General features: G+C 40.6%; 1 protein-coding gene across 6 annotated transcripts in view; it reads right to left on the reverse strand.

Moving 5' to 3' along the window:
- Positions 1 to 24,156, reverse strand: part of Diaph1 (diaphanous-related formin 1) — a 99,385-nt gene that overhangs the window by 74,822 nt on the left and 407 nt on the right.

Raw genomic sequence — 24,156 nt, forward strand, 5'->3', positions numbered from 1 at the left:
TACAGATTCTATACATAGTGTCTGAAACATTGTTCAATGTTTTAAAAAATTAATTTAAAAATGTTTACATATAATTTGTATGTGTGTATGTATGTATGTATGTATGTGCACCACATGTATGTCTGGTGCCTGAAGAGGACAGAAGAGGCATTAGATCCGGCGGAACTGGAGTTTATAGATGGTTGTAGCCTTCCAGGTAACCCTGAACCACCCCTCCAGTCCTCACCCAAATCATTAGCTGTTGCTTTTCTTTTCTTTCTTTTTTAATGGAGTCTGTGATGTAGATAAAGATATTCCTAAATCATGAGAAATGAAAGAATTGAAAACAATGTGAAGAAAAAGGAAAGGCTGCTGAAGCTGTACTTCTACCCATCGCTAATCTACCCAGCTTATGTGCTTTTACTCACAATCTTCCCCATCTTCTTCCTGCAAATCTACAAATCCTTGCTGTTCCCTGCCTGGGTGTGCCATGATACTCTGTCTCTCTAATGGAGTCCACTATCTATTACCACTCAGACCTTCATACACACTAAACTAAAACCTTAAGACAGCTAAGCAGATGAAGTTCATGAACAGATTACTAACTTCTAGGTAAAAGATGTCACACTTGCTGGGGCCATGGTGGTGCATGCCAGGCCAGCCTGGTCTATTGATCTAATTCCAAGACAGCCAGGACTACACAAAGAAGCCCTGCCTTGAAAAACAAAAGAAAACAAGAGAGAAAACAAACTGAGCCAAAATACCCAATTCCTCCCATTCTTGAAGGCCTCTTAAACTACAGAAAAGATATCTTCCAGAAAGAAGTACATAACAAAAGAAAAGTGCCTACAAGATCCTAGAGAACAAGGAAAAAATAAACAACAAAAAATGCAGATGGAGCATGTTAGATCCAAAGTGGCACCCAAAATGGCAGTGCTGATGACACTGTTCTAAACAAAACTCAGGCCTAGAGAAGAATGTCATTGGATAAACAAGCCTAAAACTGTGGGATGAGGTAGGACGGGTGGTAGTTCTGCTTTCCAGAAAAAGAGATCTCATAAGGCCAGTTTCTGTTTATCAGAAACCACCCTTAATCTTGCCCCAAAGGTCAACCACCTCAGGCAAGGGCATCTCAACCAACACACACACACACACACACACACACACACACACACACACACACACACACTCTCTCTCTCTCTCTCTCTCTCTCTCTCTCTCTCTCTCTCTCTCTCTCTCTGTTGACTGTCATGCAAAATCTGCTTGCTTTTCCTCTTTCGCTCCTCTTTCTGCCCACCTCCCAAGACAGCCCTAGCAGTTTGATCCCCAATAAACTTTCTACCCAAGCAGAGGCTCAATGGCTTCACTGTGCCCTCAATTATAGGGCATAGGAAGATTAGCTGTACCAGCAGACACGGGAAGCAGAGTCCCAAATCAAAACTAAGAAATGGTCAAATTACACTGAAAGACCTTCAAGGGACTAGGAAATCAATACAAATTCTTACAAGGAACCACTCACAGGGAAAGGTACTAACTAACCTAAGACTAAGGAGAAAGCCACTCGAATAGTTAAATCCTTAGGTACCCCACCACCACCATTTACAAAACTGCCTCACAGTGCCACTGGAAAACTACCCACCACCAGGAGTGTACAAGTTCATTCTCAAGAGAGGGTAAACAGATAGATGGCTTCTGGGTTGGAAGTACAGTTGTGGCAAACAGTCAGTGCATTTCTTCTGCAAAATCAGAGCCCTACCAAACTGGCCTTTTCATGAAAGGCAGAAGGCTGGAAGAATTCTCTCTATGGTAGGACCCTAAAGCTACTGACCTAGTCTAAGATCACCCAGAGCACCACTGTCCAACACCAGAGCCACACAATATGTGTAATGTCAAATATGGCTAGCTACTGCAAATGAACAATTATAATTTTAACAAAATTTAAACCCAGAAATAAATATTTTACTGTTACTGTTTGGAACACCTGAAGCACTATACCTACCTTTTCATTTGTTTATGAACTCTAAATACAGATTAAGCCTCTCCTGAGAAAATTTAGCAACTGGCCCAGAAATACCGAGCTTCTTCAACTTGATAAACAGTATCTACCAAAAGACAAACAACACAAAACCCTACAGTTAGCACTATAATTAATGATGACAGCCTAGAGATGCTGCAGCTAAGACCAGGAAAAGGGTAAGGATCCCATGTGCTCTTCTGGTCTCAAGTATATACATACATACAGATAGAGCACTCATACACATAAATAAATACATACACATAAAGTAATCTAAAAATTAAAACGAACAGCAATGAACAAATGCAGTATGAAATTTCAAACATAAAAACATTTTCCTCAGCATTCCCTAAAATAAAACCCACAGATATAAATCTAAAAGTAAGTACAAGGTCTACAGCCATAAAATCAGAGAAATAGTTGAAGGGATGCCCCACATTCATGAACAGGGTGATGCAACTATGTTAGGATCACGTGTCTCCAAATCTGATCTACAGATTAAAAACCCTAACCAAAATCTCAAGTTACTGTGTGACTAATAACAAATTTATATTTTAAAAAATGAATATAGACTCAGATCTTACACCCTTCACCAAAATAAGACTCAAATTGAGAATGATGGCACATGCCTGTGATGCCAACACTGAAGGAGGCTGAATCTGAGACAGGAGGATTGAATTTGAAGTCAGCTTAGGCTACAAGAATGAGATTTGTCTCAAAAACTAAGCAAGCAGGGCTGGCGAGGTGACTACGGGGTAAAGAGGCTTGCTGTCAATATCAAGCCTTATGACCTGAGTTCAATCCCCAGAGCCCAGAGAATAGAGAGAAGCAACTCCTGAGGGCTGTCCTCTGACCTCTGCATGTACATGCATGCATACATTCATGCCTGCAAAGGAGGAAACTACAATTAACTACAATGCACTCTGTTAGGGAGTGAAGTCCCCACCCGATAGAGGCTTCTACTTCAAGGCCCAGTTAGCAGTAGCACATTTTGGAAAGCTGTAAAACCTTAGGTGCAGTGTAGGTAAAGGAAGGTCATTGGGGGAAAATCTCTTGAGGGTACATTATCCCTGACAGCTTGTTTCACCCCCCTACTTTTCTATAAACCATGAAGTGAATGGCTTCCTACTGCCATGATGTCTGTCCAAGTCCATGGTGCCAAGGGACCATGGACCATCTCTTCTTGAGCCTTAACGGAGTCAGGCTGGTATGACAGTATATGCCTATAATCTCAGAAAACAGACCGAGTTCTGACTCCTCCTTTAAGTGGTTTGGTTGGGCATTTTTGGTTACAGGGAAAATACCTAATGTATACCTGGATGCTCAACAATGAAATGTCCTACCATAGTGCACTGCACAGACTCCCGAATAACGGAGAATGTTGGGAGATGTATATTTAGATGTACAGTAACACATTTATTTAAAGGGTAAAAACGTGTGTTAAAGCTTTTAATGCCAAAGGATAGTTAATAGGCTTCACTACATTTTTGTCCTAAGCGCAGAATGGGCAAACTTTACAACAAATTCAAGTCGTTTTTTTATGTGTGGTGTTTTGTTAGCATTTATGACTGGGCACCACATGCATGCCTGGGGCCTGTGGTAGGCAGAAGAGGTCACCAAATACACTGGAACTGAAGTTATAGTCATTTGTGAGCCACCATGTGGGTGCTGGTAATTGAACCCAAGTCCTCTGGAAGAGTAGTTAGTGATTTTAACTGACCCATCTCTCCAGCCCCTCAATGATTATTTCTCTAAAAAGTCAGTATGTTAGAATTAAATTGAACATTCCTTACATAATTATGAGTTACACCTAAATTTATAGGATTTTGCTCATTTTTAATGTCTAGAATTTACATTTTAAATATTTTGTCTAAAATCATAATGTTGTTATGCAGGTAACATATATACATGTTATGTATCAAAAGTTTTAAAAATGTTCCTGTGAAATATTTTGGCGGTGGTGGTGGTGGTGGTGGTGGTGGTGGTGGTAGTTGTAGTGGTATTTTTGTTTTTGAAACAGGTTCTCACTGTAGAGCCTTAGCTGGCCTGGAATTCACTATGTAGGCCAGGTCTCATTCACACTCAGAGATCTGCCTGACTCTTCCGCCCAGGTGCTAGAATTTAAGCATGGATCACTATGCCCAGTGTGTGAACATATTAGTATACTGCAGTGGGAATTTCATATGTAGAGAGGAATAAAAGTTAATTTATATTCGTACTAGAAATTTATATTTTGAATTTTGAATAACACATTCAAGCCAATTAACAGTGTGTACTGTTCTTGCACAACCCCTATACTATAAACCTAGAATTTCACAAATCCTGGTTCAAATTTAGTTAAAACAATAAAATAGTTCCAATGCAGTTCAGCAACTGATATTCTAAATAATACAATTAAAATTAAAACTATTAAACAAAATAGTGCCCAATTTGTTACAATTTTAACTATTCTGAGCTCGAGAGTCTTGCTGGTAATCTGCCCCTAGCTTAATGGGGCTAAGAGCATTTGCTGCTCTTCCAAAGGACCTGGGTTCTGTTCCCAGGACCCATGTGGCAGCTCACAGATGCTTGTAGCTTTGTTTCAAGGGAGTCAATCCCTCCAAGGGTGCTTACTCGCATATACACTAATTAAATAAACTTTAAAAAAAAAGAAAAAAATTAACTATTCATTTAAAAGTCTCTTCAACTAAGCTGATGTTGATTTTCCAGAGCTACTGGATACCTGTCTCGGGGAAAATGTTCTTTTTAAACCACCGTGCTGTGATGCCAAGAAAATGAGGAAACAAACAATTAGGAAGAAAATCAAACAGAAGACACATCTAAGAAAGGACTATTATGTAAAATATGCCAACAATTCAAAACTCAACAGTAAGGAGGCAGCTTACCAACTCATCAAAGACGACATGCATGGAACAACAATGACTAAAAGCTCATGAGAAGTCAATCTGCAGCCTGCCTTCAGGGAAACTCAGATTCCAATATACAACTATAGCCTATGGCAATGACAAAAAGCAGAACACTAGTGAACCCCAGTGCGGGGGTGAACCCCAGTGCGGTGATGCTGCAGAAGAGCGTAGCAACATCTTATAAAACTACATGCTCCCATCACACTACCTCGCTACAAAGCCCCTTGGTGTGTGACGGCTGTCTGCTTTAGAAAGTCTCACTACTAGTAAGCCAGGTTTGCCTCAAACTCGTGATAATCCCCGTCTCTGCTACCTGAGTTATAGGGATTATAGGTAGGCACTACCATCCCTGGCTTTCCCTGATGTTCACTGACCTCAGAGCTGAAAACTTATGTCTACACAAAAGCTTGCACACAAATCTTCATAACTACACACAATAATTGATAAACCTTGGGAGTAACCAAGATTTCTTTTTTAAAGATTTGTTTGTATGTGTAGTTGCTCCAGAGGCAAGAGGAGGCTATCCGATCCTTTAGAGCTAGAATTACAGGCAGTAGTGAGTAGCCTGATGAGGATGCTGGAACTGAATAGAAGATCTCTTTAGTAGATAAAAGGATAAATTTCAATACATTAAAAACACTGGAGGCTGAGAAGACAGTTCAATTGGTCATAAGGACCAGGTTGACTGTTAATGCCCACACTAAACAAACAAAGCAAGCTAGGGTGATAGTTGGCTCTTAGAAACCCAGTTAGGGAGGCAGAATCCCTGGGACTCCTGACTAACCAGCTTAGCCTACTTTGTAAGAAACTTTCTCAAAAACAAAAACAAAACAAAAAAAGATGAAGTCTGAGGCATGACACCCAATATGGTATGTGTGCACAGCTGTATGCTTGTATGCACATGAGAAGACGTGTGTGTTATGAATGTATGGTCCAGAGTAGCCAAGAGTCTGGGCCAGAGTTATACATATACTGTCAGTTTCAAAAGCCAGACCAGAAACAGATGCTGATGATGACAGTCGTTAAGGGTCTGATGCAAACCTCGTCACTATTCCACTGTACTTCATTTGTTGTTGTGTTTTTATAAGACAGGGCCTGACTCTATGGCCAGGTGGCCTTAAACTCACTCTGTAGCCCTGTGTGATTTTAACTTTCAGTCTTCCCGCCTCCCCAGCTTCTTCAGTGCTGATACCATACCGTGGGCGAATGTCACCACACACGGCTTCACTGCCCCACTACAGCTGGCTGCTCTTGGGGCACAGAACGGTTATTCTCGGTGCTTCTGTGACCCCTCTGCTCTGCTGCAGTTCTTGTTCACTGTACTTCAGTCTTTCACTTCGTTCCTTCCTTCACTTTGATGGTGCACATCCCATTACGGCTTCTTGGAATACATGGGGATAAACTTTATTTTAAACTTAAATACGTAACAATGTCTATTTCCAAGCCATAGTTGACTAACAGTTGTGTTTGGGTTTGAACTTGTAGGTTGGAAATTGTTTTTCTTCAGGTTTTTAAAGACCATTATTTTCAGGAAAACGTGGAGCTGCTCCGGGTCCCGTGTACAACCCATTTCCATCCTGTTGAATTTTGTAGGATTTTTCTTATGGATATTTTGAGATTTAACCATTGTATCATCTATTTTTATCCTCGCTTTCAGTGCTAGGAAATTAATTTTATTTCCTTGGTAACTTGTTGTTCTGTTGGTTGTTTTTCTCTCATTTGAACACTGGTTTCCCATACTGTTCTGGGTTTTGTTTGCTCTCTCTCTTTTGTATCTCTATATTCCTGTCATACTTAGAGGGGGTTTTCCAAATTCTCCCAACCCTTTTATTCAGCTTTAATTTCAGCTTTCATATTTGCAACTCCTAAATATTCTTTTTTTTTCTGAAATTTTCTCTAGTAGATATTAATGATTTTTGTTTTTAAATCTCCCCCTCTGTTCAGTAAATTACTTCCACCTCCTCATGCTAGGAACTTTCCTCAGATAATAAATGTATGTTATTGCTCATGGAAAACAGGAGTTTAAATGGCATATTAACTCTGAATACAGCCAGGCAGTGATGGTGGATTCCTTCAATCTCAGCACTCAGGATGCAGAGGCAGAGGCAGAGGCAGATGGATCTCAGTGAGGAAGCCAATCTGGTCTACAGAGCAAGTTCTAAAAAAAAAAAGGAAACAAAACAACAAATGAGAGACTCTAAATGAATGGGTTGTTGGGGTTTTTATTTATTATTGTCATTATTATATGATGTGTATGTGTAGATATGCATACTATTATTATTGCTGTTGTCATTGTGTGTGTGTGTGTGTGTGTGTGTGTGTGTGTGTGTGTGTGTGTAGAATAGTTTATTTAGGGCATGGGAAGGGGAGTTGAGAAGGGAGTAGAGACAAACGGGAAGTGGGAGCAGGAGCACATGGAGATGGAGACAGAGGGGGTACAGAGAAGGAAGAGAGGGAGAAAGGAGGGGCAGAGAGCTGTTGTTATTCTATGTGATGTGTATGTATAGATGTATATGTCACAGTGCATGTGTGAGGATCAGAGGACAACTTTATGGAGTCAGTTCTCTTCACTTTTGCATGAGTTCCTGCTTGCATATGATCATAGGGCACCACTTGCTTCATACACATGTGTTATTGAGGACACCACCATCTACTCTCTACAGAACTTTCCAGTATGTCCGTCCCAGAACTTAGCTTTTTTTTACTAACATTCTGCACTAATTAATTTGTTACAATTAACAAATCTTCACTGAGATACCATAATCATCCAAAGACCACAATTTACTCTAAGGCTCACTCTTGGCATTTTATGGTCTATGGGTTTGAACAAATATACTCATCGTAACCATTTCATCAATATGAAAGTTCTGTCTCCTGGGCCCTTTCATCCCTTCTTCCTGAAGCCATTGATCATTATGTCTTCCTAGTTTGCTTTTTCTAAGACACCATACAGTTGGGAGCTTTCCCCTGTTGGCTTCTTTTACTTAGTACACACACACTAAGGAGCTTTTGTCTTCCTGTCTCGATCACTCACTGCACCTTAGCACTGAATGATATTCCTCTGTCATTCTGCTGTCATGTGCATGTGTCTCTGCTCTTCTGTCTTTTGCTTCACTACCTAAACTGTCAAAAACACATCAGCCCACAGAATTTTTTTTCTGCTCTGAGTTATTCAGCAAAGATGATGCCAATCATGGTGAGCTTAGGTGTACAAAAGTGACAGCAGCATACTTCCTCAATCATATTTCTGCTTGATGTCTAAGGAGTTGGCTTTTACTGCAGCCTAGCAAGATGCTCACTGTTTAGCAGGCCCTACTCTTAGCCTGCTTGTCCCCTGATGTCCTCTCTCAGGTCTTCATGTTCTGACAATCAAAAATTGACTTATGACTTTAAGATACTACATAGTGAATCTCCTGAGGTCTTCCACCAATAGGAGTAATAGTGCCTTTTCTGCACAATCTAGATTTTTACTTGTTACTCAATTTCATAATATTTCATTTACAGGCAAATGATTAAAATAAAAGTACAGCACTTATTCTAAGACTCTTGCCAGAATTGAATCATTAGATAAATATCTACAAGCCATTAGCTGGCTAGGAAAAGAAGCCTAAAAAACTATATTTACTAACTAAAAGAAGCCTTATCTTCTCTGAAAAGTCTGTTTCATTGAGCTTTACCACACGCATCAACATGTTTCAACAGTAACACCATCAAATACAATACAGCTGACAATGTAGTGCAAGGCAATAACCATCAATCAAAATAGAAATGAAAACCTGCCCCCTTCCTCCCCTTCCAGACGGCAATTCAGTTCCTGATTCATTCACCACATCCTAATGTATTATGTGGTAAATCTTTTGGCTACCGGCTACAAGAAGTCAGAAATTTCCTTGGGGCCAGAGAAATTGCTCAGAGGTAAAGAATGCTTACTGCTCTTCCAGTGGACCTGGGTCTGGTTCCCAGGACCCATAGCAAGGTGTTCATAACCACGTGCAATTCCAGTTGGAGATCAAACACCTCCTGGTCTCTATGGAAATCTGCACACACATTGTGTACATGTTTCCACACAGGCACATGCACATAAAAATAATCTTTTAAAAGAGAAATCAGAAACTAGATAATTTTAATACTTATAAGAAAACAGATCAAAAACTGTTACCTACAAGGTAAGCCCTCTAAGATCCAAAAGGCCCAACTAATTAAACTAAATGACATCAAGAGTCTACTATATACCCAAATAACTATTATATAATATAAATTAATTTTGATATCTTTTGTATACCTATTTTATTACTGTGGTGGCTTTACTCTAGTTTTTAAGGTTTTATTTTTAATTATGTGTGTGTATATGTCTACGTGGGTATGTATGTGTGAGTACAGAGCCACAGAGGAAGTTCTGCTTGGAGCTGTAACCATAGTGGGTACTAAGAACCAAATGGGTCCTCTGCAAAAGTAGTAAGGGCAATTAAATGCTGGGCCATCTTTCTAGGCCCAATACTTGAGCTGACAGAACTAACCTTGTGGGTCACATAGACAGGAGTTCTTTTGTATGTCCAATAATACAATGGTGCCTACTGTAAACTCAAAGAAACTTCATCCATATTTATCTCTACATGATTCTCTGAATTCTAAAAAAAAAAAAAATTTTTTTTGAAGATTTATTTTAAGTACACGAGTACACTGTAGCTATCCTCAGACACACCAGAAGAGGGCATTAGATCTCATTACAGATGGTTGTGAGCCACCATGTGGTTGCTGGGAATTGAACTCAGGACCTCTGGAAGAGCAGTCAGTGCTCTTAACCACTGAGCCATCTCTCCAGCCCCTGAATTCTAGAATTTTAATTTGAATCATGAATGAAGCACAGAATACTATAAATAATTAAGGACTATCTCTCTTTTTTTAAGGGACTATCTCTTGATACAGACTGTTTATATAAGCCAAGCAAAAGGTAGTTACATAGTGTTCTTAGCAATAATCTAATAAGAGAATATGACTAAAATATTACTCTGAACACAAAGTATTTTACAGAGGAAAATGTGACTCTTAATTCCTAGAACTATGCTCATGAACTATTACTGAATGAACTACATAGCCAGCAAAGGGGAACTATAAACTCACAAGTGCAAACCCATAGCTCAGTACATTCTAAAGGTTTAGTTCAGGCTAATGTAACTTTTATGCTTGAGCTCTTGGCTAAGTGACTACCACAACTGCATAGCTGAGTATCTTGGCTCCACACTGTGATGAACCTGGGCAGACCAGGACCCCTGAGTTCTCTCATAACTATAGTCAGAATGCAATTCACTAACTGCCTCAGCATACACAGAACCTGTTTGGTTATTGTTTTTGTTTTTTTGAGACATTCTCTGTCAATGCAGCCCTACCTATCCTGGAACTCAGTGTGTAGACCAGTGTGCTGGCTAGTTTGTACGACAACTTGACACAAACTAGAGTCATTTTGGAAGAAGTAATCTCAACTGAGAATCTTCCCCGCACTTGGGAGCAGAGGCAGGCGGATCTCTGAGTTGGAGGGCTAGCCTGGTCTATAGAGTGAGTTCCAAGACAGCCAGAGCCACACAGCAAAACCTTGACTTGAAGAACAAACAGCCTCTGCTCCAGTCTTGCCTCCAGGCCTTGCCCTGACTCCACCATGCTGAACTGTAAGCTGTAAGAGGAAATAAACTCTTTTCTCCCAGATCTGCTTCTGATCATGGTGTTTAGCACAGCAATAGAGACCCTAAAACATTGGGGAGGGGGAATGCCCTTATATAAGAGGAAGGGGGTGGGCGCTTACGGCCAGGGCCAGGAAACTGGGAAAGGGAATAACATTTGAAATGTAAATAAAAAAAATCCAATAAAAAAGGAAAGAAAGAAGGAAAGAGAGAGAGAGAGAGGGAGAGAGAAAGAAAGAAAAAAAGGAAGGAAGGAAGGAAGGAAGGAAGGAAGGAAGGAAGGAAGGAAGGAAGGAACCCTAAAACAACCAGGGTGGCCCTGAACTTACAGACACACCTGCCTGCGCTTCTGGAGTGCCAGGATTAAAGGTATGCAGCACTGTGACTCTGTTGCTGACAACAGAGATACAGAATGGCTGACTCCTAAGAAAGATTACCAAGTAGACCTGAGCCAGTCACACAAGTGCTTTAAATCTAGAAGTCAAGACACACAGATTCAGCACACCATTCTTGGCCAAAGCAGAACTACAGGCAGTCTCTGGGTGCTGAGTGCAGTACCAAGCCAGCACTGAAGAGAGCCCCACACTGTGAGGGACTGGAGTCTTCAAAAACTCAGTGATTCTGAAGGCCAACTTTCAGCAGAGCTTCTAGCAAGAACAGCTCAGCTGACATCTTGATTTTAGCCCTGTCACCCTGAGAACCCACCCACACCATCCATGCCATGTTTTACGCTGGGTAATAATTTACTGCACAGCAATAGAAATTCATACATTATTTCAACGGCTGAAACTAGATCTCGTTCTAAGAGAAAAAGACCTTGAGTTCTGATTCTTATTTCCAACATGCTATAAGTAACTTTAACTCTTTGTGCTGTGACTTTACTAAAAAACAAGACAATGACCAGCTGTGGTGGCCTGCCTATACAATTCCAGAGCTCAAGAGGCATAAGCAGGAAGATTGAGTTTGAAGTCAACCTGGCTTTATAGCTATTTCAAGGCCATCCTAGGGCTAGGTAGGAAAACCCAGTCTCAAAAGTGAATGGGGGTGGGGGAGGGTGCCCGGTTCAAAAATGCAACATAACTGCACAGATGCCTCTTAGGATCACTGATAAGCAGGTAAAAACGGATGGTGAGATCAGTCTGCAAAGTGATTTCGGTGTTACTACAGAAAAGCTTCTAGTAAAACAACCACCTGATGACTAATTAGGCAACACTATACTTGAGTAACATGCTGTGAGAAAACAAAGACCATTCCTTTGCCTATAAATTTACACTTAGCCATCATCTAAGCTGGGCTCTTAATATTTTATATGTCAGAGCCTTCTTAAAAGATACTTGTTGCAACTCTCTCTGTGGCTGTTAAGTGTTGTAGGTGCAAAAGCCGTGTTTTACTGAAGTGATACTGCTTAAACTTTATTTTAAAATTAACACAACTATAAATTTTGAAGCACCATCATAAGTACAGTGTATTCATTAATACTATTCAAATTGAGCAAGTGATTAAAAAGTTTTTTTTTCTTTTTTTCGGAGCTGGGGACCAAACCCAGGGCCTTGCGCTTGCTAGGCAAGCGCTCTACCACTGAGCTAAATCCCCAACCCCGACTAAAAAGTTTTGAGTTCTCTGCTAGATAAGTAGTATTGTTACAGACACTAAACTATCAGATTACGCCTTCAAGAATGTCTTTCCCTATGAATGCGACCAGAGACTATGCTTAGCGCTCCAGCCCACAAGACATTTATGAAATGTCCTTGGGGAAAAAGAGTCAATTATGAAACAGACAAGACATCATCTAGGAGTGTTTCCACCTTCTTTGAAAAGTAGTAAGTTCTGGACAATGCTAAAGGCCACCACTACCTACAGGCAAAGTGGGAAATACATGTGGCCAACAACTTCCTTTCAAATCCTGTAAGGAAAGGTCGAGCTTGACATTCGGAACACAGAGATCTGTGGGTCTGCCGCTAACTCACCTTTTATTCTAGCACAGGACTAGCAGTAAGTGCCCTAGAATGCTGAGGCCATGGAGGTTTTCAGCACACACTTGAACTCACCTAGCTTTGCCACAGATTTCACAGGCCGCCCAAGGTCAGTGAGCTAGTACTGGGAAGGTGTGTGCCTGCTGCTTGAAATCTACCAGTTTTAGTACTCCTGTCCTTACGACTATATTGTCTTCATCGGGCTGAGATGAAAAAACTCAATAATAAAGTGACAAAAATCAAAGTGTCTTTAAAAAATAAATAAGACAGGATGACAGACCCACAGAAACTGGTTAGGCTCCAGGCAGAACTGGAGAGAAAGAAACGAGTAACTTTAAATACAGAGTTTTTCCTTCCATTTCCATCGATGGCCCAAGGAAGATGGCAAACAAACTGACATCTCATCTCTATCTACAGAAAAACTGAATTCTGACATTACAATTACCTATTACCCTAAATGGGAATGGGGCAGAGCTGCAACATTCACCTCAAAAAAAAAAAAAAAAAAAAAAAAAAGATACCCCAGAGAAAAGGGAATCTAAATCCTAGTGCTTGGGAGGCAGAAGCAGGAAGACTGAGAGTTCAAAGCCATGCTGTGATACTGCCTTAATATTAGGATTTGCTTGCTAACAGATTCAAAATACCTGTTATTCTCCTGGTCAAGGAAACAAATCTGAGAGAAAAGAAAAAGTAACTCCTTGCCTCCAGTTCAGCTCATCTTTAAGCACTGGGATGGGCTAACACAACTTCACAGAGAGTTGACGGACTGGAAACAAGAAGAAAAGGTCACTCCAGTTCCACTAATCCAGCACAGAAAAGCAGCCCAGAAGCCAGGCTGGGGACACCCTGTTCCTCTTACAAGTCTACAGTGTCGGCACCTTACGCCGTAGACACTCCTGGGTCAGGAAATCAAGCTGTCACTAGACCAAGTGCTCAAAGCTGGGACATCAAGTGTCAGGCAGACATGCCCATCTTCTCTGCTGAAGGAAGGGGTCAAAGTCATGAATGAATGTTCTGTCACTTGCACAGAGCTATACACAAGCTTCCTCCTTCTCAAATACCTTAAAGTTCTGGGAAAACTTGAACACAAACAGAAAACACATAATGTTAGCAGACTTTTCCAAAGTTTAAATATATTTCTCAAGTTCCAAAAACTATGCTTGTTCTTTCTCATTTCCTTATTGGGCCTCTGAGTTCAGGGAAGATCGTCATTGTTCCTTTAAAAAAGGGGTGTTGACCATTTAGAAAGAGTCAGTGACTCAGGAATGCTGTTTCTCAATCGCCCTAGCAACTCTGTCCTCCTCCCTTGTGATGTGAGCAGCAGTACATCTTCTCCTCAGGGTAGGCACATATGACACGCCCAAGGCCCAACAGACAGGAAGTTTCTACAGCTGCTATCACATACAGGCAGCAAGCATGAAGATCTTTTCCAAATAATAGATACTCCCCCCTTTCTCATCACATCATCATTGAATACCCCCAAAATAATCACCCACTAATAATACAGTAAATAACCCAAAAATTACACTGCTATTCAAAAAGCCAGTCTTGAGCTAATGAAACAATAAACATTTTCTAGCCTTTTATAAACCTAGAACAAGATCTAAAGGGAAATCGTGGAGAGCAGAGAGCACAATAACTTAAATTCTCATGAATGTTCACCAGAAATATAAGCCAAAGTTAAAGTCATTCTGATCCTTCTAGAAATCAAACTATGTTGAACTTATGACACAATCACATACACAATTTCATGCCAGAGTACTAGGCCCAAATATTTCCAAATAGCAAGTATCTCTCTCTTTGGTCCTACTTTAAACTTCAATTTCTGAAAAACGAGACTAGAAGAGATGTCACACACTTCTAATCCCAGCAGTTGGGAGGCAGAGGCAGTCAGATCTCTAAGTTCTACAGGACATGCTCCAGGACAGCCAGGGATACACAGATAAGCTCTGTCTCAGAAAAAACAAACAAACAAACAAACAAACAAACAAAACAGGAACAAACAAAAAACCCCAAGGGGATTGTTTTACTGTTTATACATATCTACATTCCTTTAAGAAAAGCTACATATTGCTTTTATTTTAAAAATTCACTTTCATTTCAAATAAAAAGCTCTAAAGCTTGAAGAAATGGAAATGTTTACAGTATTTTAAAAGTAAAAAATATATAAACCATAATTGTAATTCTCTAAGAACATTTGTGCAAAGATAGTGACTAGACTATCCAGATATTATGTGAAATTAAAAAACAGCAGAAACTCTGGTTTTGAAAAGGATAAAAAGTTTTTAAAAACTCATTAATACATTTAAAGCAAAACATCATCCAATTCCCATATTCATAAATATTCAAAACTCTCTCTCCTCTCATACACCTTACTAATATCCTGACAAAGAGCACGTGCAGAATTTAATAGTAATCACAAGCATGAGAGAGGACACTGAATAGGTGGATTCTAAAGCCTAGCTCATCTAATTAAGGATGAAAACAGCTCTAAGCTTCCATGTTCTCCTTGTTTAAAGGAAAACTGGGTCAAATCATTTCTAAGGTCTCTTTGGGCCTCTTCAAAGACAGTAATTGGTTACTGCTACTCTCTTGAAGGGGTGCCCAATGCCTGCTGCTTGCCTGATAATACGTATCCTACAGTGGTTTTCACCACTTCTTCTTGTGGTTTCAATCACAGGAAACAGACGTCACCCACGGCCTACATGTAACGAACAAGCTGTAGCAGGGGCTAAGAGCTGCCAACCAGGACCAACTCCCATCCTTTCAAAAGTACAAGGATCAAGAAACATTAGAGAAGCCTGCCAGTGAGGAGTCTTAGTGTACATGTCACACAGAGACGAGACTGAACCGTCTGTGTAAGTCCAACAAGATGGTGGAATAGCCTTACAACAGGCCAAAGCTTCTCTGGCCAAGCAAAGGAACTAAAGAAGTTCTACAGCTCACTGAAGCATGTGGTAAGAGACAATGGTCTGGGGCTGGAGAGATGGCTGCAGAGGTTCCTGCAGAGGACCCTGAGTCAGTTCCCAGTACCACATGGGAGCTCACGACTATCCTTAACTCCAGTTCCAGGGTATCCAGTGCCACCTTCTGAACTCCATAGGCACCAGGCACTCATGTGCTCACATACATACATGCAAGGAAACCATTCAGACACATAAAATTTTTTAAAACATTAAAAAGAATGAACAGTACACTCTGGGAACTACTACAATTAACTATGGAGACCCAGACACATCCTGCAGACTATTCTCAGGCTTCTTGTTAACAAGTCTGTAAAATCCTTTCTGTGTCCATCAAAGATTATGGTATTAATAGATTCCAATACCATGAAGCTTGCCCTTAGTCACTTCAGATGAGCACTGAGTCAAATATTCCTCTCATTTGCAGTGGTGAAAGTCAGCAGCCTTGTACTTTGCAAAGTAACTCAGGATTTTTAATCATACATAATGTTCCTTTATTAGACACAAGTCAGGACAGTGAGACAGTACCTCCAGAGACAGTAATCATTGTTTTACTTTGTAGTGCTCTCCTGGTTAGGGTAGTTATGCTAGTGGTTCTGTAGCTCACACCCTGGTGAGAGAGAACTAATGTTTTTACAACTGAGGTCTCTTATATTAGACCATGAGAGTGGGGAATCTTGATGCGAGTCTCCCAAACTAACACGGAAGCTGAGTGCAGAGAAGGCTATAGATAACAAGCGCTAAGTACCACTGCTGCTTTCAGGGACCTTACAAGCTAGCTGGACTGATGGCAAGGCTCTAGAACAAGACAAATGCATTCAAGGAAGAGTGTGGAACACTTCCACAACCATGCAACCAAAGATAACACCACAAATGTCAGGAAGAATGTTTAGAAGAAGAAACTGGGCCCAAACACTGGCTCAGATTGTTCTCACAAAGGCATTATCTGTGCCCACAATTTGGTCATACAACCTGAAAAGCCACATTATTTCTAAGATCCAGATAACCTCTAAGAAGACAGGTGTATTATGAGTGGTAAAGACTATAAACTACCTAAACTTCATCAAAGGCAGCAAAAATTATTTGCTGGGGACTGGACAGATGTCTCAGTGGTTAAGAGTATTGACTGCTCTTCCAAAGGACCAGGGCTCAATTCTCAGAACCCATATGTGGATAAAATACCCATACAAAAAATAAAAATAAAATCTCCTGGACCTTAACACAAATCTGAGTTCTTAGATATCCTGATTACATAACTGCAATATATTATGTGGCCCCAAACTGATATCAATGAGTACCACATGGTATAAAATGCTAATTTTCGGGCCTTTTTCCTCAGGTTTTTACATGAAGGAAACCTAAAATTTCTGCCAATTGAAGTGGCTTTAGCTTTCCTAGTGATCTACACCCACCAATCTCCTGTAACAATGTCATCTCCTAGTGATCTACACCCACCTCTCCTGTAACACTGCCATTTCCTTCACTTCCAGCACACAGTCACACATCTGAGAGCCTCTGTTCAAGCCTCTCTGCACCTCCCTACTAATCAGATTTCCTTCCAAGGCTAGCCCCAACCCTTCTCTCCTATGCAGCGAACACTGTCCATTACCACTGCGTTAGTACCGAGGAGTCTAGCACCAGCAGACTGGTACAGCACTGGCACAGAACTCAGGGATGTTTATAATAACCCTCAGGTTTTGTAAGAGAAGACCAAGCAAACTACAGTGACTTGTCCAAAATTCACATGACTAATTAGTGGTAAAGTCACAACCAATCAGCAATACATGGAGACAGCAGACCATCTAGTTCTAGGCTGCATACTGGACAGACCACTGGTTCAGGATAACCTTTATCTAAAGAACAAGCTAGATCACTTTAAGATTCTTTTCACATCTAACAGTCAAGATTCTGAAACTTAGCTCTTCTCTCAGTCCAATAACACTGCCATTTAATTTTCCCAATTTTCTAAATTTAGACATCAATTTAAAGTTTATGCTGGGCTCAAAGTGTGGCTCGAAGGCAGAGTGCTTGCCTACCACATGCAAAGCCGCAGGTATGATCCTCAGCAGCATGCCTATGCATACGCTTTTATATTCACAGCCCTAAACAGAGCCCTTTCTTCTTAGATGGGGAGATATGTATATATATATATCCCAAATTATAATCTCTTAAAAACCAAGGCTGAAATCTGATACGATAACCACCTGACTTTATGATTAGCTTCTGGATCCAAGGTAGATAGATCTATTTGGACAGAGGCAAATGAGAAATTCTATTCTCTACTTCTTACCACCAATCATACAGAAAATTATAGTTCTGTGTACTTGGATCTCTGTGGCAATGTTTTAATTATTAACTACAGACAAATAACTGCCAGGTCTAAAGAGCAAAGCCAGCAGTTCTCAGACTCTGGGAGAGACCCTGGAGTCAGTAGTCATTTGAAATCCTTAAGTTTCAGGACAGTAAGTGTTTACGTATGCCCAACATCAAATTTCAACATAAAAAGGCTAATTACACAGACAGTCTTAGGTCTCAGCTTCACCTCACTTCTGCTGCTCTCAGCAACTTAAACTGCGACTGCCGACACATGCTGCCGTGTTAAAGCTGGTTCACGTGCAACGGAGATCAGGTTACTCTAAAAGAATGGTTTGCACAACTGACTACCTCCTGAGACAGGGGAGCTGGGGTTTACACACTCAGTAACTGCTACTTTTCCAGGTCTAAGATAATTTTAATTATGATTCTTCCAATTGCCTCAAAGTCTAAATTACTAAATGCACAAAGCATTTAGGCACTTAGCCAATGCACTTTGTACCTCTAAACCTTGAACTATTTTCCCACTAATTGGACTCTAGGAGAATCCAGTTTTAATAGACTACAGATGTCCAAAGGACTCTAGGGGGATACCACCAAAAGTTTCTAGGAAATGTCTAGAAGAGAATACTCTTACATAGCTGATGTGAAAGGCTGATTACATAGGAAGTGACACTGCAAAGCACTGAATCAGTCAGCTAGATCTACACTGAGTCCTAGCTTTGCCACTTTCTACTTCTATGTCCTCAAGCAGGTTGCCCGATCTCAATGGATTCAAATCCAACAGAATAATAATAATGTGTATTTTATTAAGGCCAGTGTGGAGACTAGTAAGTCACTGAGTTCACAACTTTAGCATTGGTAGGCACACAGGAAGCATTCATTCAAGCTGTTATTATTGCCAAGGTATAATTAATTCTTTACCCTGGAATGAATCTATCACATCCTTAAGTAAAATTCTAAACATTCACTAATATTTATACAATGTGACATACAACCTGTAGCAAACTGAGTACAAGAAAACAAAAGTTAGCATTATCTAACTCTGTGGGGGGGGGGGGGGATGGCAACAGGGGCTGTCCAGGATAAATGGAATCTCATTCCCTGATCCTAAAAGTTTCAAAAATGAACCATCTTGTCTAAAGGTGAAAATTCCAACTCAAAACCAACATGTGGAACTAAAGCACTGAAAAGAGAAAATATATGTACTTTTAGCAAAGATGGTGAAACAACACAAAGAACAAAAGTGGGAGAAAGGGACTTCTTCAAAAATAAACACCTTCCCTTTTTTTTTTTTCAGAATATACTGTTAATAAATTCAAATAGTTAACAAGAATACATGCAAAACACACACATTCCAAACACTTGTACATAAGCTACAACAAAGACAAATATTTAATGATCAAAACCTTAAACATTTAAACAGTATCCTTAAGGAAGACACACAAAGAGCAGGTAAGGACACGAGAAGTTCAAGACTGTCAGAGCCTCAATGGTCACAGCCACACTAGAATCCAACCATTAAAGATGGCTGTATCAGGAGCTGACAAGTTTTCCAACTCTGGTATGGTTTGGTCTGTAGTGCTGGGATCCAAGGTCTCCAAATGGTAAGATGATTACATTCCTCTGTATTCTCTGTCTATTCTGTCCTCTTCTTGAAAAAAAAAATATAAACAATGTCTGTAAGACAAAGGACACTCCCTGATGGTCACAGAGCCAAGCAATAATCAGCTTCTTTTCACTCCTGCACCAAGTCCCTTCCTGTGTTACTATTTAATAAGGAAAACATAGAAACCAAAATGTCTGCTTCCCTTCTGTTTATTCATCTACCTTTGACCTTTTAGTCCCTTGATGTTTCCAGCAGACAACTGCAAGAAGTGATTGATACACTGAGTGTTTAGACTTAATGAAATTAGAAACTCTATTAGGGTTAAAGTTTTTACTCTTTTAACACTTATTTATTTGGTGTGGGTGTGTGTGTACACACATGTGGAAGTGTTACTTGTTTCCTTCCACCATGTGGATGCTGGAGATCTTTTTTTTTTTTTTTTTTTTGTTCTTTTTTTTTCGGAGCTGGGGACCGAACCCAGGGCCTTGCGCTTCATAGGCAAGCTCTCTACCACTGAGCTAAATCCCCAACCCCGATGCTGGAGATCTTAAGGCTTAGCAGCAAACACTTTTACCCACTGAGCCATCTCACCAGTCCCCTAGCTCTCAAGTTTTAAGGGTACCATTCCAAACAACCTTTAATAATGGGTAGAAGTTAAAAAAAAAAAAAAACCTCAAAACTGAAAGAATGACTTACCCACTTATTCTATAAGGAGGGAATTCACTAATATTGGTCACAATATTTGTCTTCTTCCACAGTAAAAAGGCATTAATAATTATAAACCTGGGTTTGTTTTTGTCTTAAGAGAAAATAGGTTTGCATAGAGATTACAGTATTTTTTTACTTTTTACTTCCAGAAACTTTATTATTCTCTCTATCCCTACCCCAGTTGGTTTGGTTCATTTTTGTAGCCCTGGCTGTCCTGGAATTCACTCCAGAGACCAGGCTAGCCTCAGAGAGTCACCTGTCTGGGAATAAAAGCCACCATGCCTGGCTCAAAATTTTAGTCTTAATAGTTTCTAACTGTCTGGTTGCCCAAAATCCTGGCTATGCTCAAACCAGTCACCAGAAGACCATGGAGAGATGAGAACAAAGAAACAACAGGCAGATGATTACAAGGCAAGTGTCACCCAACAGTGACAGGCAAGCACCTTAGCTGCTGTGCTAAGATGATTGTTTCCTTATTACTGCGAAATGAGTGATTAAAAGCAGAAGGCTCAACACAAAAAGAAAAAATTCTTAATATAAAATTAGTTTCAAAATGAGAATGGTTTCTGTAACTGTGAATGTTTTCAACGAACACAAGGTAAAAGGAATCACTTTCATATTCAAACCCTTTATCTAAACATGATTTTAACCTGTTCCTCTGAATCACATGTGGCATACAACCTTATCTTTGAGGTCTCTATTTCATCCCACTGAAGATAATTCTCCCCTAGAATAACTTGGCAATTCATTTATAAACAAACTACAGTGCAAGCCAATAATAACTCTACCATACAGAATATACAATCGGTCTGTTCTGGTCCATGTGCTTATCAAAATGATACTGCTCCTCACTAATACTACTACTTCCTGAAGGTTTTATAACAAATATTTACAGTCCGAAATGTTCAGCTCTTGAGGCTGGAGAGATAGATCCGTGGTTTAGAGCACTTGTCGCTCTTGCAGAGGACCTGGGTTTAGTTCCAGCATTCGCTTGATGGTTCACAACCATCTGTAACTCTAGTTCTAAGGGTCCGGTGCCATCTTCAGACCTCCTTAACTGTCAAGCACATATGGTGCACATACACACATGCAGGCAAAACACTCGAACACATAAAACAAAAATAAGTGCATCTTTAAAAAAAACTGAACATTTACTGGAACATTTACCAACTCTCTAAAAAGCATTAAGTACCTTTTAGAACTGATGTTTCTCATTGAATCAGCAATTGCTGTTCTTAAAAATGTATTAATTTCTCAACTGTATGAGAAGACATTTAATTTATTAAATGCAGGGATAGTCTGCAGCTTCCCAACTCCCTGCTTGTACTGACTCTCTACATATATTTCGGAAATGAGTGTACTGGACACCCACATTCGTCACTGCTGCAAAGTCAGAAACACTCTGCTCCCTCCAAATTTGTATTTTCCTCCCTCTCAAAGGATTCTGAAAGAAACTGAACTAATGCTAGATTGAGAAGGGAAATGCTCCTGGCCCAGGAGACAAACTCATCCATAACCAAAGGGCAAAACCAAAAAACACAGTTTCAGTCACATCAAAATTTCTAACAGCCATGCCTTTAAAAGATGACGCCTATCTGCTTTTTGAATTAGAACTCTCCTTGCCCCCCACACAAGTTGCCTCAGAGGGTGAAGGGCAGATCCCAGGCAATTGATAAGCTCTGTTTTCACTTCTGGCTGCTCGTACTTAGAATCTGCAAAAACCAGAAAGGTATGAACTGCAGTCCTTCAAATGCAAACCACCTGCTCAGAAGGTATGGTTGCAGCAGCCCAAGGGGCGGCACCCACTCAAAGACAAAGCACTTCAAGCACCCTTAGTCCAAGCCCAGAGGGTTTTTATAGCACACTCAGAATGGGCGTTCTGGCGGATACTGCACTTGGAGAAAAGGTGGAGTAGGCGAAGCAGCTTTGAGTTTGGATTTAGCCAGTAAGTTCAGGAAAATGGAGCCCTGGGTAACAAAAGCACCCCAGCAATCTCATCCGCTCCACCTACTCCCACACTCACACACAGAGACAAGGAGAAGTGGACTGCAATACTGCTAGTCTCTCATTTTCATAGCTCTCATAAAAAGCAGTGAGCGAATAGCCTCCTGCCTGAAGGTAGATTGTATTTGACAACTAGGAAGTGAAGCAACCAGCTTTCCTGGGAACCTTCCAACTCTCACTGCTTGCAATCCCTCCTTCCAAAAATTTAGTTAAGGTAAGGGTTAAAACCAGAACCTCAGTAAAAGAGAACTAGGTTCAGCTCCGCCCTCTGTACAGCAAGTAACAACTCTGGGCCAAATCCACTGAGCTACACAGGACTCTGTGACACGCCAGAAAAACAGGTGAAAAGAAGTTGGGTCTCCTGGGAATTCTCACCTTACAGCACCACACACTTAAGTACATTTCACCAACTTAGGAAACGCGGCGTTAGAGCAAATTAAAAAGCACGTATAAAACTTGAAACAAAGCAAACAATAACAAGTCACAGAGGTCACCACAAATCAGCAAGAATAGCCAGAGTTTGGATAGAGAAGGTCAAACAGTATCCACGGCAACAAAGTCAAAACAAAAAAATAAAGAAATACAGGCCCTAAAAGTTACACTATGGAAGGAAAGTTGTGGAAAACTCTCTAACTGGAAGGTTAATTCTTATTACTCTTAAAGAACGAACTTAAGGATATACTGCTCTGGTCACCAAGGGATCCTATTTCTACAATAGTACTTGCTTGATCAAACAGTTACTGGCACCCTATATGTCACTGGAAAGGGCAGACCAGGAGCACCTGGTCTTGCTAGAAATAGGAAGAGATGAGTCACTCCTTTAATTCAGTCTAGTATGCTTTCAACCCTGCAGGTCACTAAACACTTTCTTCCCATTATACATCACTTATCAGTTTACTCCCAAACTTGTGGACTGGGATCAGAATACTGGGGGAGGGTGACAGGGCCTAAGAGTTAAAAGCCATTTAGTTGGTCAAAGAGATTACTATGTTACCTGGAAGAGCAAACCAAGTATCTAGTTAACAAGGGGCAAACAGTTAAACAGAATCTCTCTCTCTCTCTCTCTCTCTCTCTCTCTCTCTCTCTCTCTCTCTCTGTGTGTGTGTGTGTGTGTGTGTGTGTGTGTGTGTGTGTGTGTGTGTGTGTGTGCGTGCCTGACTGCTTGGTATCTTTCAAAGCTTTTACTGTAAGAGTCAAGTAGCTCCCTGGAGAGAGAAGAAAAGAGGACTTAGGAAAGGCAACAGGTAGTAAAACAGAGTCACATGAACATCAACAGTCCCTTGGACTGGGATTAGAAGTAATAGGCACACTAAGTAAAGATTTGCTCTCCTACAGGTGGTAGGAAAAGGGATTTCAGGAACCTTGGGGCCCAGAAAATGGTGAAAGATGAGTTGAGAAAACGGTTATTGTTATTTAAAGTGTATAAAAAGCAATTAAATTACTCATAAACTTTTGGAATTGAAATCTAAGGGAGAGGTTTAATCACCATCTCGGGTCATGAAGGGCATAGTATCTTTTAAAAAGTTCTAACCCTCTAAAGTGATAAGCAATAGGGCTAAAAAGAAACAGGTTTTGTGAATAAGGAAGCCAATTACCGCCATGCCCCAATGACCAATAATCACAAGGACAAACGTCCAAAGAAGGAGGGAAGAGAGACTCAAGTCAGGTAACATTCCTAAGGGGAAGCATTACCAGGTGACACCGGGCAGAAGGGGGACAGGGCGGGAGGAAAGTTAGCAGGTGAAAGGGATTACTAGTGAGAAAGGAAATGACCTTTTAAAAGAAAAAGAATACCCCAAATGGGATACGGATAAGAAGAGAAAATGGACTCAGAACAGTTTACAGGGGAGCAAAGAGAAAGAAAGAAAAAGAAAGAAAAAAGACGTGTTAGGGTACCAGAAGCAGAGGAAAGGAAGTGGGACTGAGAGCCCGCGGGGGCACGGGGGCGGGAGCGCAGAGCCTGCGGACTGAACAGCGAAGGAAGCTCCAAGGTGGCCGAGGCGAGGGCCAGG

This window comes from Rattus norvegicus, chromosome 18 (genome assembly GCF_021556685.1).
Source record: "Rattus norvegicus strain SHRSP/BbbUtx chromosome 18, alternate assembly SHRSP_T2T, whole genome shotgun sequence".
NCBI classification, from domain to species: domain Eukaryota; kingdom Metazoa; phylum Chordata; class Mammalia; order Rodentia; family Muridae; genus Rattus; species Rattus norvegicus.